Source organism: Cupressus sempervirens, chromosome 10 (genome assembly GCF_028749045.1).
Source record: "Cupressus sempervirens isolate cs-2001-9-10 chromosome 10, ASM2874904v1, whole genome shotgun sequence".
NCBI lineage: Eukaryota > Viridiplantae > Streptophyta > Pinopsida > Cupressales > Cupressaceae > Cupressus > Cupressus sempervirens.
The window spans coordinates 834,122,686-834,138,401 of record NC_143127.1 but is presented as its reverse complement, the minus strand read 5'-3'; positions in this window follow the sequence as shown (position 1 = coordinate 834,138,401).

The following is a 15,716-nucleotide window of genomic DNA, read 5'->3' as shown; positions in this document are numbered from 1 at the left end:
CCTGGGTGTCTGATGCAGGAGCATCCAAAGGTATAAGGGCAATCCTGCGTCACATAAAAAAATGTACTTAGACTTAGTTTCTATTTTATGTCTTTGCATTTTTGGATACCCATTTGGCTCAAATAAAGGTTCCAACTCTCATAGTTCAACTATCAGTGCATTTAAAAATCTTGAAAAAATAGGAGCATGCAATTTGACCATCATTTTGGTGACCTAGAAGGTGTGACTTGGCCAGATGAATGTAATCGAGATTTAGAGCATTCCAGAAAAAGAATCAGGTCAAAAGGCCCCATGGTTTGAAAGTTATTGCAGTTTTTTGGGTTTTGGAGACCCCCTAAGAATGCTTCAAAGTCAGGTTTGGGGCATTAAATGACCTCGAAAAGGGTCGAAAAATGGGGGATGAGCGAAGCTAGTCCATAGGGCTATAGAGCACTTCAAGAGCTTTTCAAAAATGTAAACGGTTCGTCAATCGGAGTTACGATTCAAAAGTTATGCCTCCCGGAAGTTCGGCTATCGTTTCTGGATTCTTCTAGAATTGCACCGACTTCTAACGCAGCTTCTGGAACCTTCTATTTTGTCAGTGGATGCCTACTAGCACTTTCTAGAATGTACTCCTAGTCCTTAACCCTCCGGGGTCTATTTAAGGAGATTTTTGGCATTGTAAAAGGCAGTTCGGATTGGAGCTTGAGAGGAGGTGCTAAAAGGAGAAATATTCTCCAGATTTATGCTATTGTAAGCCCGCAGGGCATGTTTTGAGTTTATTTTCTCTGCACTGTTTGTACCAGCTTATTTTCTCAGTTAATATAATTTCCCCTTTCTATTGTGTCTATTCTAGTAGTTGGGTTGTGTCCCCATCATTGTCAATGTATTCTCAATTACCTCTCTTATAATTGTGATGAAATGTATTCTCTCTTTAAGGTTATCTTATACCTTGATTATGTGATTGGTGGTAGTTTTAAATGACACACAATGGTCCTTGGTATGTTTTTGATTAAATCTTGCAACTTTTGTGGGAGTATATCCCAAGATGATCGATGATACTATTGAGCATATTTGTGGTCCAATTTCATTCATTCCAATGTCTTCAATAGAGGTAGGTCTTGGGTACTATTGTATCCAATATTTAGTCACTAGTTATTGATTATTTACGGGTAAAAGCATAGATTTGTGTCACCATTTGTGATACAAAAACCTATTTTTGTCAAATCTCATTTCTCTATCAAAACTCAATTTAAAAAAAAAAACTAAAAATACCCTTTTATAGATTTCAGATTCAATATCATCATTATATAAATTTTTGAGTGTTTTGATTAGTTACAATATGTTATAATCTCAAAATATTATAAGTCGATATTTCAACATTTCAGAAGATGCTCTCTCAAAAAATGATAAAAAATAGTAAATCATATCAAAAAAATAAAAAATATATATTTATCACTACAGGAGAGAATCCTCTTCACGAATATGTAATTTATTTTCAAGAAGGTATAGATTTGATAGGGAAGTTTTGATGGGAGGAAAAAACTGTTGGATTTTGACAAGGTCGAACTTGAGTACTTATAACAAAGAAAATATACATCAAAAATAATTATTTCTTTTTTTGTGCACTAGCTATACATGTCATCTATAAAATATTTTCAAATTAGAACAAAAAAAGGTGATTTGCACATACTTGTTTGACGGGAACTACATCCTATATTTTTTACAGTTAAAAAAGGGACTTCAAAATAAAATAAAATGAATAAATTCTTAGTCAAAAAAATTATAAAAATTATAGGCATAAAATTCATACAATTCTACACATTTCATTAGTTTACATCATCTTCATATTTTAAACAAAAATACCATTTTTTTTGTCATTAATGTTGAACTGTCACATTCTGATATCACATTTCTTTATAAAAGGTGACACAAGTTTGTGCTTTTACCTTTACTATTAACACATTTTTAATATGCTTATAATGACAACAAGTGGTAGCTCTTTGGGCGTGTTCTCTTTATGTACCACATGATAGAACCATCTCACTACTTTTTAATAAAATAATTTCTTCATTTATAAATCTAAATATCAATATATTTAACAATACTCATTGATCATAAGAAGTATAAATATGTGGCTAATTAGCTTTCTGTAGGATATAAATGATGAAGAGTTCTTGAGGAAAGTGGGTTTGAATTGTAAAAAATGGTAAGTGAGCCCATACTCATGAGGTGATCACCTTAAATATTGAAATGAATTAATGTACGTTATAAATAATATAATATATAGGTATAAGTGAATAATTTTTTCATGCATAAATTTGTTGTACAAATCTTCATCTAAAAATATTTGATTTACTCTATAGAATTAGAAGAAGCAACTAATGGACTATACAAAGACTTCCATCACAAAAATATTAATTATCCATGTTGTACTAATTACATCATTCAAATCTTCATCTAAAAATCCTCGATCTACTCTATAGTTCATCAATAGTAGCAACTAGTGGGCTAGACAAAAACTTCCAGAGGAACAATCATAATTATCAATTATTTATTTTTTCTATTTTGAATTTGGGATGCATAATTTGTATATAGATTTTGTCAGACTATCTATATTCTAGAATATTAGATAAATCCCTCATTGTATGATTATAATATAATTTTTATATAATCATGGAAAAATAACTTGGTGTGACCATATTGCATTTTCTTATGTCATATAGGGCCATATTGAATGTGAACCCTAAAATAGATAGGAATTTTTTATATATCCCTTGATGTGTATACATGAGAAGAAATTTTTTTTGGAATACTTTAGAATAACTCAGAGGTGGAGGAGAGCAGTTATCCAAGGTCCAAATGTATAAATAAAACTTTTCTCAGTTTAGTGAACCCATAAAACATTTATACTCATGCATGCATCCATAAGATTATGAAATCACTTAAAACTTGTAGGTTACTATCAAATAAACTTGCAAAAATGTAAAGCATGAAACATAATAGATTCATCAACGCACTTGACACAATGATTTATGTGGAAACCATATTTGGGAAAAACCACCAATAACATGTTGCTCTTTTCACTCTTCTAAAGTGATGCCCTATGAAAGGCCAACCCTATTAAAGGTTACAATACACACTATTAAATGTGATATATGCTATTGTTACATCTTTTGATCAAATCCGCTTTATCTATCAAATAAGTGATATTACTTAAATCATATAAGAAATTGTTTTACCAGAAAATAATAGGTTTAATAGTAGTGACAAAACAATGATTGAAAAAAATAGTCTTCTTCAACAATAAACTTTAGCAATCTCCCTCAACAATGTTCTTTTCAATATGATTTCAACAATCTCTCTCTTTAGCATTGATGGAAAACCAAACTGGTCAACGAAGCCACCTAAATGGTAAACACCTTATTCAACTAGACTAACTAGGTTAAAAAATAATACCAATACCAAAAAGAAAATAATTCCTTGTATTGAAATCTTTTCCTCTTCAATAGCTTCCATCTTCTGAATAGGTTACAAAAATTCTTTTCTTATAATTCTTATAAGTCCCTTTGAGTTTCATCTTATATCTCCCTCTTACTAGGTAAATATTAGGATTTCTCCCTCTTTCATGAATTTTTCTATCTCCCTTGTGTTCCCATTTGATCAGTAATACTCTTTATCTATGTGATGATGATTTATTTAACTCTTTCTCCCTCTTTGATAAGAATGCTAAAGACATATGCCAAAAAAACTTGTCATCTTAAACATGTAGATACAGGCTTTTTCAATTCCTTCTATTTCCCCCTCTGTCACCTTGCATGTGACTATTTTGAAATTTCAGCTTCTTGATTACTTTAGGTAGTTCCTAAAGTAAGATCCTCTACATCAATTTGTAACATATGAATATCATCTTGTTTGATGCAGGGCATACCTTCTATTACTTAGATAGCCTTTGATAGGGGTATCACCTCTAGTTTACCTCTTAGATACTCATGGGCATCCTTAGGTAATTCTATTCTGAAGATATTAGCAATTCTCTCTTTTGTGTTAACATATTCCATCTTCACCTCTTTATCTTGAATTAATTCTCTCAAGTAATGATACTTGATTGCAATGTGCTTAGTCTTTGTGTGCATCACTGGATTATATGATATATTAAAAGCACTTGTATTATCACAATATAGTATCACCATTTCTATGATTTCTTCCTTCATTCCTTTCAGTAGTTGTTTGATCTATTAAATGTTTGTTCAATTTATAGTAGGAGCAACATATTCAGCTTGAGTAGTAGATTGTGAGGTGCAATTTTGTTTCTTGCTAGTCCATGTAACTAGTCTTTTGCCTAAGAAAAATGCTCCTCCACTAGTGCTCTTTTTGTCATCAATGTTTGAAGCCCAATCAACATTAGTGTAGGCTCTCAATTCAAATTTCTCATTCTTCTTGTAATATAGACAAAACCCTTCTATTCCTTTTAGATATCCTGTTATTCTCTTTACAACCATTAAATTATTCTCTTTGGGATTTGTAGAGAATCTTGCAACTTTCCCTACAGATAATGCAATATCAGATCTGCTATGTACTACATATTGCAGCTTGCTAATCATAGATCTCTATGATGTTTGATTTACCTTAGCTAAACCATCATTCTTTAACAACTTGTGTCCTATCACCATAGGTGTACTCAGAGGTTTGGAATCATCCAATCTAAAAGTTTTCAATATTTCCTTGACATACTTTGACTAAGTGATATATATACCATATTTCATCTAATATACTTGCAAACCCACAAAGAACATGATTTCTCCAAACATATACACTTCAATTTCTAGCTTCATCTGGTTTGTAAAATCTTTACATAGAGAATTTTGACCTCCAAACATGATATCATCAACAACAATTTCAGATAACAAAATACCTTTTCCTTTTTCTATCTTTATATACAATTTTTTGTTATCACTAGTCCTTTCAAATACAATCTTCACAAGATACTTATGAACTCTCTCATTCCATGCTCTTGGTGCTTGTTTCAAACCATATAGAGCTTTATCTAGTCTACATACCATGTTCTTATTGTTAATATCAATAAATCATTCTAGCTATTCTATGTAAATGTCTTCTTCTAATATGCCATTTAGAAATGTAGATTTAACATCCATTTGATAGACTTTGAATCCTTGGTATGCAGAATAAGCAAGTAATGTTCTTACTCCTAATCTGGCAACAAGAGAAAATGTTTCTCCACAGTCAATTCCTTCTTCTTGTGCATATCCTATGTAGACTAGTCTTTCTTTGTTCCTTTTTACTTCACCTTTTTCATCTAGTTTATTTCTAAATACCAACTTGGTGCCAATCACATTTTTCCTTCTAGTCTTGGAACTATACTCCATGTTTTATTTTTCTCTATTTGTTCAATCTCCTCTTCCATGAATTTTCTCCAATCTATATCTTCTAATGCATCTTTGATTGATTTAGGTTCCTTCATGCTCAACAAATATGTATCATTTCTCAATATATTTCTCACCATTAGTCTAGCATCTTTATCTCCAATGATTTGAGCTACAAGATGATGTCTTTTGACATATTTAGACAATCTTGGCTCAACTCTTGTTTCTTCATTTTGTCTTTCAGGATCAGAATCATTGTGTTCATCTTTGTCAGGTAGATCATAATCTCTTTCATTTATACTAGCCTTAGAATTAGAATGTGCATTGAATTCATTTTGTAACTCGACATCTAAATATGGCCTAGTTCCTTAATGTGACTGGATATTCATGGGGTGTGACTTGATAGTCATTAAAACTTGATGTTATTTTGTAGCTTGATTTGTAGAATCTTCTTTAGTAGGCATACTTTCATAAAAGTATACAAACAATATTTATTCTTCTAGTTCTTTCATAGGTTTAGCCTATGCACTTTTGTATATTCATCAAAATTTACATTTGCACTTGCCACAACTTTGTTAGTTTTAGTAGTTAAACAATTATAAGCTTTAGTTCTTGTGGCATAGCCTAGGAATATACCTTCCTCACTTTTTGCATCTAGTTTTCCATTCTTGAAGTCTTTAAGAATGTAACATTTACTTCCAAATACCTAAAATATTTCACATTGGGTGGGCATCCATACCATAATTCATAAGGTGTTGAATGAGTACCTTTCTTGACTTGTACATGGTTCAAGGTATACATAGTTGTACTTACAACTTCTCTCTAGTATTTCAAGACAACATTCTTCTCCATCATGAGCATTCTAGCATAGGACATTACAGACCTATTTCTTCTTTCAAAAATTCCATTTTGTGGAGGGGTTCTAGGTGCAGAATATTTCATTTGATGTGAATTCTCCTACTTTTTCATATCTCAAGCACTTCAAACTTTTTCTTGTTTCCTTTTCAACTCTTGCCAAGTACCATTTGAACATTTGAAAAGCATCATATTTCTTTTTCAGAAACATGGTAGTCATTGTTATGGAATAATCATCAACAAACAACATAATGTACTTATCTCCTTTGTATCTTTACACCTTAATTGGTCTACATAGGTCAGTATGAACAATATCTAATATTTCATTAGAGGTGTAAGTTTTTCTCTTAAAACTTGACTTTGTCATTTTTCCTAATTAACATTGTTTGCACATTTTATTATCAGGTTTCTTCAACATAGATAAACCTCTAACTTTCTTCATGTTAATGATAGTAACCAAGTTATCAAAGTTAACATGATGTAATCTCTTATGCCATAGCAATACATCATTAAACTTTATAACAAGACAAATATCATCCTCTATGTCGAGATAGAATAGATTACTTCTAGTTTGATCACCCTTTCCAATCAATTTCCCATTAGTGTCATATATCTTAGCAATATTATTTTTAAACTCAACCTTACATCCCAAATTATTCAGTTGTGATATACTCAACAAGCTATAGTTATTTCATTCAACACAATAAGCATTGTCACATAAAATCTTATCTGTGAGTTTGATAGAAACTTTTCCTTTTATCAAACATGATGCATCATTGCCAAATATTACACTATTTCCTATATAATAATTTAAGGTAATGAACTTACTTTTGTCTCCAGTCATATGATGTGACCATCAACTATCAATGATCCATCTATAATTCATGTTCACACAAGTCACAAGTACAGTTGCCTCATCTTAATTAGATTTGTCATTCATTCCAACATAAACTACTTCATCATCATGTTCATCAAAATCATCCTTTCTTTCCTCTTCAAAAATGTAATAGGACTTCTTGCCTTTTTCTTTGTAGTCCTTGCTATGTTCATCTCTTCTAGTTTTGTATTTGTCACCACCTTTGTAGTTCTTCTTCTTTTGACATCTACCAGTAATATGACCAACCTCATTGTAATTGAAAAAAATGATACGTAACTTACCTTTTAGCTTGCCTTTACCTTTGTGGAATCTTCTTTCTAGTAGTGCTTTAAGTTGTTCAACATCCTCCTCATCTATATCACTATCACTAGACATATACTTCTTCTTTTTCTTTTCCATCTTATCATCAAGTTCCTTCAATGACACTTTATCTTTGACAGTAGATTCAATCTTTTTAGGTTTCTAGTTATCAAAATTAGACAACTCAAAAGTAGTGATTCTTCCTACCAGACCTTCAAGCGATAGATCATTCCCTTCAATACATCTAAGTTCTTGGATTGAAGAAACTCTAATAGCATATATAGGTAATAGTGTTCTTAAAACTTTTCTTAGTGTAGTATCATCATCTATTTTACCAGTAGCTCCTCTTATTGCATTAACAACTTCTTTTATCCTTGCAACATATTGAGCAATATTTTCACCTTTTCCCATTCTCACATCATTAAACTTACCTCTGAGACTTTCATCTTTGGCTCTTAGAACATATTTATCACCTCCATGGATAGTGGCTAGGGCATCACACATTTTCTTTGCATTGTCAAGGCCTTTGATATCATCAAATTTGGAATAGCTTAGGGGAAAGGTAATCTCCAACATTGCCTAGTTGTGTTCTTTGTTCTTCTTCATATCTTTAGTAGTTGGGGCTCCAATAGGATCAACATGTTTAGTGGTAATGGTAGATTATGCATGATCTCCAATTCCTCTAATATGTAGCTTCATAAAAAATTTCCATGTAGGAAACTTATCTTTGTTAACCTTGGGTACTACTCTTTTAGACATCTTGATCTTTGTGCTTCTAGTACCTTCAAACTAGTTCTCTTAAGAAAATGGCTCTAATAACAATTTTTAGAGTAATTTAGAATAAATTTTGGGCGGGGGGGGGGGGGGTGGGTGGAGGTGGGTTAGTGAATTAGTTATCCAAAGTCTAGATGTATAAATAAAACTTTTCTCAATTTAGTGAACCCATAAAGTACTCATGCATGCATCCATAAGATTATGCAATCACTTAAAACTTGTAGGTTACTATTAAATCAACTTGTAGAAATGTAAAGCATGAAACATAATAGATTCATCCACACACTTGACATAATGATTTACATATTTGGGAAAAACCAACACTAACATGCTACTCTTTTCACTCTTTTGAAGTGATGCTCTATGAAAGGCCAACCCTATTAAAGATTACAATACACACAATTAAATGTGACCCTACTAAATAATTTCAATCACCCTATTAGGAGTGAGCCTTTTTAGAGGCCTTTAGACAATTAACTTGGAATGCCACCCAGTTAAAGTATTTACAAATGACTATTAGGTCAACCTTAATCTAAAGGATTTACCATAGACTTATAAATTTTTAGAGAGTAATAGTAAGGCTTTGATCTAATACAACTTATAACTTCATTTAAAAATTATAGATCATTACTTACTCCTCCATTCTGCCTGGCCTTCATATAATGTAGTTCTGATAGCTTGTTCACCCCTAAAGAATTCATCTTCTTAAGCCTTCCTTCCTTGCATGCCAATGCAGTCTCCTCTTAGGTCACTTTACAAAGTAGAGCCGTTGATATCCTATCTTCCTTAGTTTCTTGCACATTACTCTCTTGTTTCATGAAAATCCATTTCTATAAATAGGAAATTAAGATACATTGACGCTCATTTTCCATCATCAAACTTAGGGTTATGACGGATTATGTAGGATACAATGTATCTACCCCATATTTCATCTTTCCTTCTAGAAACTTCTCCTACAATCCTCTTTAAATTCACCTAAAGCTGGTTTACCTTTCATTCTATGCCACTAGCTCATCATCCTTATCTTCCACCTAGTTCACAAATTTAAAATAATGTAATAGCTTGACATTATCAAACTTATTATGTTCAATACATATTGTGTTGCTCAGCATGCACTATAATATCACCTGGCATCAACTAAAGTTTACTGGTGCTTAGCATCAACTAAACTTTATTTGGTATCCACTGTTCTACTTAGCATACACTGGAATGAACTTTTACTTAGCTCTAACTAACTTTTTTCTTGGCTTGTTCTGACTTTGCTCAGTGCCTACTATCCACTCGGTCAAGCATGGCAAAAAAAAATTCTCTAACTTGTTCTTCTAAGCTTTCTTAGTGTAATGAACCTTTGTAACCTTAAGTAGATTATCAATGCATCATGTCATCATTTTCTTAACTAATTCTTGTACTTCATTACATAATCACAACTCAGGCTTTCCTCTAGGTGCGATTGTTACATCTTTTGATCAAATTCTCTTCATCAGTCAAATAAGTGACTATACTTAAATCATATAAGAAATTGTCTTACCAGTAAATAATAGGTTTGACATTAGTGACAACACAATGATAAAACACATAGTCTTCTTCAACAATAAACTTTAACAATCTCCCTCAACAATGCTCTTTTAAATCTAATTTCAAAAATTGTAATATGTTCTATCACATCAAAAAAAAAAATTCAATTCATGGTTAGGAGTAGTCTCCAACACTAGTATATCAATCTTATGGTTTACACTATTCTCTAATATAGGAATGAATTAGTAGCTTTCAGATTGTTCTAATTTAGAATTAATAACTTGCAACCCAAAACAAGATTTAACTAGAATGTTTATAGCCATGACAAGTCTCTTCAATTCAATAATTTATTCACAAAGTAAATACACTAAACTTTGTATTCTTGTGAGGACATATTCTCTTTAATGATCTAAGAAATTACAAAACCAAATTAATAATTCTAGATATGTATTTTTTTGAGATAGTAAGTCACTACTTGAAAATTATTTGTAATAACATGCACTTATACATCCATCGATGAGATCTCCACATATTCTATGTAATTATTGTTGGACTAACCACCAATGATCCCCTTTATTATTCATTAAATGGATTAACTTCCTTCTATGTTTTATAAGTCTAGTAGTTTCGTTAGGCATGTATAGGTCAATCTTTTGGTCAAACAAAAATCTTAGCTTGTAACAAGTAGTATAACACCTTGGTCATAGAATTGAATCTCCTCTAGTAACACTAAGGTGATTGTTGGACTAAAGACGAACATTTCCCTTTAAGATTCATTGCATGGCTTAATCACCTCCAATGTTCTATAATTATAATGGTTGTAACAAGTATTGACAAGGTGGTTTTTTAGTGCAACAATAACCCTAGGTTATAACAATCATGTGTTCCTCATTCATCAAACAATAATATATATCCTAGATCATCTCTCACCACATTAATATTAATACCTATATCTTTAATTCTTCAATTTAAGAAATTGTACAAAAAAGAATAAAATTTCATAAAGACTATCAATACACTAAAACTCTAGTGATAGTTATACATTATTTTATAGACATCTACAAGAATTGATTTTCTTAACTGTTGCCTAAACAATTGAGTTGCCTTCATCATCAATAAATACAATGCATCACATAAAATTTCACAACTATTGTATCTCAAAAACTAGGATGGAATTATGTTTGAAAGATTTGCATGCAATACTTTGAGGGTTTAGAATTTGATAATATAAATTAGAAGAGTGAGAAATGAATCAAGAATGAATACTATCATTTCCCCACAATTAGTAATGAATAAGTCATTTCAATAATTTTAGAAAGGAATTGATTTATATTTTCAAAAATGAGTTTGTTGTCTTGAATTTATTTAGAAATCAAATTTTATTTATATTGTTCCATCATTCAGTTAAAGTTCCATTATTATATTTTTATGCAATTATTGATTTTTAACCATTTCAAAATACATTTCACATTTGGACTTTTATATTAAACCTAATTTTGAAGTGTAAATAACTACAAAAACTATGAAGCATTTCTTGATGTGACTTAAGGAATGTAATTTTAAATATAAAACATCCTCAAAATAAATATTTTCTTGTTTCTTTGAAAGTTTAATTTGTAAAATATATACATACTTTTATTTTCTATCTACATTAATAATGGAGAGGATTATTTATGTTTTGATATGGAGAATACACACCTATTTTGGGTTGCACTTATTTATACTCTTACTTCTCATCCATACTGTTTGATATCTCATCACTCTTGCTAAAGTTGGGAAGTGACTTTTAGACATGACACATGTGTAAATTATGAGTGTTTCAAACGTTCTCACTAATTTACAAATCTATTCGATATTGATCATAGATTTCCATGTCAATATTTTATTACAATAAATAAAAACTAAGATCTCCACTTCCTAAAATAAAAAATAAATCTCACATACAATGCATACACAAACAAGGAGAACTCATTTTTCCAATTCTCTAAAGTCATCTCTAAATATTTTTAAAATATAGACCAAAAAGTTTTCTCACTCCTATCTTACATTCTATGGCATACCTATTGCACACTAAAAAGTTGGTAGTTTATTCAATATATCACAATATGTGTATGTATGGATGTGGTGGAGAATCCAATAAAAAAGGCAAAATAATAATAGCCTAACATTGTCTTGAATTTTATCACTTATCACTATACAAAATGTGTACATATGAATATGGTAAGAATCCAATAAAAAGAAGAAAAATGAAATTATTCAATATATCACAATATGTGTGCGTATGGATGTGGTGGAGAATCCAATATTTTAAAAAAAAATAACATAACATTATCAATGATTTTATCACTTCTCACTATAGAATATGTGTACATATGAATGTGATGGAGAATCCAATAAAACATTAAAAATTCAAAATTCAAAATTCACTAACATCATCTATATTTATATCACTTATCACTATATAAAATATTGAAATATTTTAAATAAAATTGTAAAAATACACACTTCAAAAAGATGACCCATAGAATACAAAGTTATAATTGTAAAATTATTGTTTATTCAATTTAAAGGAAACATAAAGGTATACAAATTCCAAAAAAATCTTGAGCATAAAATATATAAAAACAAAATGTCTCTCAATTAATAACAATTAAACATCTCTCAAAAAATTTCTCTAATCCTTGGATTTGTTGAATCAAGTAGGTGTAATCTTTGAGTGAGGCTTACTAATAGAGTATTTGTACTCTCTCAAAAGCTTATTCTAAGTCTACTAGTTATACAACTTAGCATATATGTTAGCTAATTGTAAGTGTTTAGCAATTGCTAACACATATTAATACAATTAAATAACATATATTGTAACATTCTAAATTTAATTAAAAACATAATTTTTTAAAAAGGTGAAAATATGTTTCTCCCTAAATAGTGCCATAAGGATGGAATTCAAATTAGAATTGTGCAAGAAAATATCTGTCTAATCAAGAAAAAGTAAACACGTCTCAAAATATTATTCTAATCCTATAGAGAAATCAATTTTAGGTTCATCTCTACTATCAACATACATTATTATGGCTAGAATTGTATGAAATTAAAGGGAAGTTTAAAAGATATATTTGGGAGTATGAACACGAACTTGAATGCATAAGAAAAATTCAAATCTTCATACTAATAATATTTCACTCAAGAACATAACTAGGTCATTATAATTAGTACAACTGAAAAAATACTACTATGAGTATAGACTATGGTATACACCTCATGGACATTACACAACCTAAAAATTTAGAAGCATCCATAATCTTTTGATAGAAAAAATAGATTTAAGGAATCATTCTTTCTCTTTCCCAATTATGCCTTTGCTACTTTTCATTTCCTTTTGAAAAGCTAAATTCTTATGCCAGTCATATACTTCCTCTAGAAGCATCTTAAAAATGTTCCTGGAATAACTAGAGCTTGGTTCCAACATGCCACAATGCCTCTACCAACCAGTAAAGGAAGTGATGGTGATAGTGCTCCAAGACTAGTATAAACTTTAGTAACTACAAATTGATATTCGTAGAGACAATAGAATGAGAAATGTATGAGTTGCTTCTCTCCATCCTAGGCATCAATTCTCTCCAAGTGTAGAGCAAATCCTACCAAGAACTACATGTCTTTTGAGGATATATAATTTTTTTAGAATTAGAAAATTTATAGTAGCAAGACAATAAAATACTATTAAACAATATATATAAATCATAAAAAAGAAACTCATTTATCAAATAGAGTATCCTCTATTTTTTTGGGACAAGACAAACTCATTTTTTATTACTGCATTGTTCACTATAAAATTAATTAGTAAAAAATGACAAACATACTGCATAGAACCATAGCCTTGAAATAATTGAATGAAATAGAATAAATTGCATAATTAATGCCTTTAATTACACATAGGAGAAGGAAAAACTAAAGATAAACTATAATGCATGAGAAAATTAAATCTAATTATTGTGACAAAGAAAGCATTCTTATTACTAAACACCTAAGTAAACTAAATCTAAACTCCTTCCAAACTGAGGATTTACTAACACATTTTGTGATTGGAAAAATGGTGGCTTTGGAGTTTGCAATGTAAGTGAAGTCTTCATGTTGAATCCTTCATTTATGACATCAATATCTATACTCCCCCTTAATGTAAAGAGGGATAATAGTTTGATCTTTGAGTTCCAAAACTTGATCCTTTCCTACAACTTTCATGACGATATCCATTATATGCTCCTTTAAGCTAATATACTTCAATTCAACCACTTTTGTCTATACCAAATCTCTAACAAAATTTTGTTTCAAATAAAAATTCTTCGTCCTATTTTAAAAAGTGGATGCTTGGCCAATTTAAAGGCACTATTGTTGTCACAAAAGCCATAGTAGATTGAACCTATATCTCACCAATTTCTTCAAGAAGCATTCTGGGCCATAAATCTTGTATGCCTACTTAAGTGAACACAACATATTCCACTTTTATAGAAGAGAGAGAATCTATGCTTTACTTCTTTGAAATTCATGTGATTAAACTAGACTCAAAGAAAAAAAATTACTAGATGTAGATTTCCAGCCATCCAAGCTAACTCCCCAGTTTGAATCACTAAATATAATAAGCTATAAATTATAAGAATAATAGTGAATGAAAAAGCCTATAGCATTTTTCATATATCTCAAAATTCTTGTGGATGCCTTCATATGTTCTTTTTATGGATATCTCATATCCCTCAAAACCAATGAAACTAAATAAGAAGTATTAGGCCTTGTGTGAGTTAAAAGCATCAAAATCCCAAAAATTCTTTTGTATGATGTCTCATAAATAATTTTAGCACCATCATCTCTACATAATACAAATCCATAAATAATTACAGTAGCAAGAAGATTACAATCAGCCATATCAAACTTCTTCAACATATCCATTCCATACTTCATGAGACCTAAATATTTCATCTAAAATTAATTCATTAGAGAGCCTTTGAATTCATATTTTATCTTTGAACAACTACCAATATTTAATAATTCATTAGCATACAAACTCACAATGAGAATATAATTACCTTTTTGTTTGTAGTAAAGGGTAGGTTCAATTGTACTTCTTTGAATGTCATTCTACTAAAAATATCCAGCATCTTTGGCATACCATGCATGTGGTTCTTTGTTGAGGCTATACAAATCCTTTTTCAACTTATATACATCATTTTCTTTCCCTTGAATTTTAAAACATTATGGCTGTCCCACATATACTTCCTCTTCTAAGTACCCATTGATGAAGGCACTTTTCACTTCCATGTGATTAATACTCCATTTCTTTTGAGTTGCAAGAGATATTAACATTTGAATAGTTTCTTGTCTTTTTAATAGTGAAAAATTTTCTAGATAATCAATGACATACCTTTGAATGAAACCTTTAGCAATGAATCTTTCGTTGTATCTTTCAACACTTCCATCATTGTTATACTTGATCTTGTATCTACCCATTTTGTGTCAATCTTCTTCTTCTCATGTGAAATCTCTACAAGATCCCATGTCTCATAGCTATGAATGAAATCCATTTATTCATTCATCACTTGCTTCCAAACCTCATTAGTACATATATCTTAAAAACATGATGGTTCAAAATCATCTTTAGCATGTAATACAAAATTTACCATCTCACCTATTAGATCTTCTTCATGTGCTTGATTTTGACACCTTTGATAAATAACATTTAATATTCTTACCTCTCTTTGAGGACTTGGAATTGAGGATGGACTTTCAATTGAAATTGAGAAGGGGCTACTTGGTGGGCTTGGTGGCCTTGAAATATATACATGCATTGGCTGCTCATTATCATTATTAGCATTGATATCATCATCCAAAATAGATTTAGGATTTTTAACATGGCTTTTTTGGTGACCATAAACTCCCCCTTCATAAAAAACCACATCTCTTGCAACAATAATCTTATTGGTAATAGGATTGAATAATTTGAAAAAAAATTCTTTCCTCATTATAACCCACAAAAATGCATGATG